Below are 3237 nucleotides of genomic sequence, written 5' to 3' on the forward strand. Positions count from 1 at the left end.
ATAGATGTTCTTCTATTCTCTTTGTAAAAACTTTCAATTGTTCATGATTAACCGTCTCACCTCTAATGAAAAGAGGTGTAAAAATGTCACCAGAGAATTTGTTGAGTTCATTTATTAAACTTTTATGTCAAATTTAACTTGATATATTAGAGTTTTCTTATTTTATTAGCTGTCACTTTGAAATTTTAAAAAAATGCTGACCTTGCAGGAATCTGTGCAAATGTAAACATTGATTTTGAGATTCCTCATGCTCTAAGCTTTCCAAAAATGTATAGGTTTGCTAATCTCCATAAACTTTGAGCGAAAGTGTATTTTTTGACATAGTGAACCTGACTAAAATGGCTACTGGAGAGTTCCAGGGTGTGTAAGTTTAGTATTTTAATTTTAAATTTCTGCCTCTGAAAAGGGGGATTCATTCAAACCATCCGAACCCTCTGGCTACACTCTTGCAAATTATCCCTTATATTTAGTTAATTAACATTTACTGTTAATCAGAATTCAAATATGCAGGTTCCACAGTATAGTATAATGATTGTTATGTTAGAGTAGTTTGAATTTCTATACATCAAACATTTGTGAATTATTAGAAGTAGCATCTGCAGCATTTTGGTATGTGTTTGTTTACATCTCATATAGGACTTTGACACAGAGAGAAAAAAGCCAATAGGAATCCTACCACTTTCTAAAGACATAGAAGTTGTTGATTGCAGAGAAGTATGTACTAAATTTCGATATATTACAGTGTTCCCAACTCCCTTGGACCAAGACATGTTCAGATAATCAAAACTTTCAGATAATCAAAGTCCATTCATTTATATACACAGCTCTGTTCAAATACTCTAATAGAACATACAACTTAGACAAATACTCTAATAGAGCAGTCATTTCTACTGTTTGGATAAATAACCAAGTATTCAGATAATATATAAACAACTACTTTTAGTCTTCATTCTCACTGCTGTTGTCACTATAATTGCACCACAGTGTAACTAAAATATTGCTAAATGTAAGCAATGTCTGCCTTGGCCATCATCACAAGTGGCATGGCATACTGTTTTATAACATTCTGATGTATACCTGAACTTTAATTGTTTGTGTCTACAACCATGTGTCTATACCCTGTGCATACACACAAAGGTTCACTACTATTACTTTGAGTTCAGTATGTATGGTCAGAATATTAGTACATTATTAAGTCAGTTTGTTGGTGAGAAAGTTGAACTTATTGTTAATATTTTATAGTTTCTGTCTTTATGCCAGAAATCAACTATATGTGTAGTTCATGCATGTACACATACAATAAGAACATAGCACCCATGGCCATGATTCCCGGTACATAATAAGTAATGGCAAAAGTAAACAAGAGTATTGAAAAGCATATTAACCTGTGATAAATGGTTGTGTAAAATAACATTTGTTTAGCTGCCATTAGTGGTTGTTGTATTTAGACAACTGTATGCACATAAAGTGTAGCTAGGACCCAACACAACTCCAGTACTCCAAAGATTAGAAAGTACTAAATTAATAAGCATATTTCTGGGATACTTTTCACAGTGCCAGAACACAAACATTTCCCTCAAACGCTATCATATTTTTACTAGGTTTAGAGGCCAGGCAAACGAGACCTATTGGCCATGTACACATTGTAAATTACCATGTTGTGTATTTTGATTGCATATCCTCCAAAATTGTTGAACATATGTGTACGGTGATCTCATTGTACTTGTGATGTACTGTACATTTTGATTGACGAGTTTTGTGTGTTATCTGTATCCATAGAATCTATTTGAAATATGCAATAAATCAAGAGCTAATATGAAAAGCTGCAAACTTGATAAAACCATGGCTGCATATGTTCAAGGTATGTATGTGATCCATTTGTCTGGCTAAACAGCTAATTACATTTTTAATGCTGTGTGCAGTCACTGCACTATCATATACATAAGGTAACATTGCTAATGTGCAATAAACAAAGAATAAATTAATAGCACAAACGTTGACTATACAGTACAACATGCTAAATGGTTGGATTTGTATATGCCATGCTAGCAACTCCTTTTGGTTTACAGTAGATTGCACATTGCATCTGTCTACCAACTGTAATGAGTGGTATAGTTGCAGTTATGCATTTTACTGTGATGTACTTAAAAGTCGTTGCTTTACATCTAGTGGATCAACAATATAATAAAGCATTCATGAGTGCCTTGCCTAGTAAATTCTTCTGGCCACACACACACATACAGACACACATGCTGTAGGAGTGATGTCAGCTATTTATGCATCATTTGTAAGGCATGCACAATCCTCCCATAGCCAGATACAACTCATTATTTATACTTGCATAGCCAATAAGCTTCTCAATCTATAAACATGAAACAAAACAACAGTGGAGAGTTAATTATTCAAACCTTGATTACCCAAATGTTTAATTCTCCAAACACCAAAGTGATTGCTGAATTAGGGTAATTTGTCAACAAGTGTATGCTTTATTAGAGTAATTGAACAGAGTTCTAAATATAAAATCAATGGATGCTTGATTTTACGTACAGCACTATTCAATTATACGAATACCTGTCCTTCGGATAATTGACTCTCCATTGTATATATGTGTAGGATGCATCCATGTGGTTTATTCTATCATGTATATTATCATAATTGTTTATTTTAGGAAACCATACAGTTTACAACTTGCAAGCACCTTCAGATGATTTTAAGAAGAAATGGATTGAAGTTTTTCAGTTAGTATTCAAAAACCTTAATACCGGATAGCATGAAATGCTTTTTTATTTTCATATCATATTTATTGTAGATATGTCTACTAACTTGGTAGGCTAGCTAATGCATTATGTTTATAATCTCGCACAAGTAAATATACTCTATCTACACCAAAACCTATATATATCCAGACACTATGTATACAGGTTCTCCACTAGAGCTAGGCAATAGTAAAAAAAATGTCGAGTATCGTGATATTAATTTTCAAATCGTATCATGATATTTAGCTTCTACACTGTTGTGATGGATGTAACACTTCTAAATGACTACTAAGTAGTTCTATTCATGAACCTATTCTTGCCTTTTCACAAGAAAGGAGCGGTGTAAACAATGTATAAATTAGCAAGTTTGTTCACAAAATTCTCAATTGTACAAGCAGCTAACTACTGATCTGTCATTTAGATACTATCGTGATACATATCGTTATCATGATATATTCATTACTATCGATCATCTTGTGAA

The 3237-nt window shown here is 32.9% G+C and overlaps 1 long non-coding RNA gene across 1 annotated transcript; it reads left to right on the forward strand.

The window, feature by feature from the left end:
* Positions 1 to 638: 638 nt before the first annotated feature.
* LOC136257798 (uncharacterized) lies at positions 639 to 2808 on the forward strand. The gene is made up of 3 exons (XR_010702167.1): positions 639 to 714; positions 1780 to 1861; positions 2669 to 2808. It is a non-coding gene; the product is annotated as an uncharacterized lncRNA (long non-coding RNA).
* Positions 2809 to 3237: the final 429 nt, after the last annotated feature.

The sequence above is a fragment of the Dysidea avara genome, chromosome 6 (genome assembly GCF_963678975.1).
Source record: "Dysidea avara chromosome 6, odDysAvar1.4, whole genome shotgun sequence".
Lineage (NCBI taxonomy): Eukaryota > Metazoa > Porifera > Demospongiae > Dictyoceratida > Dysideidae > Dysidea > Dysidea avara.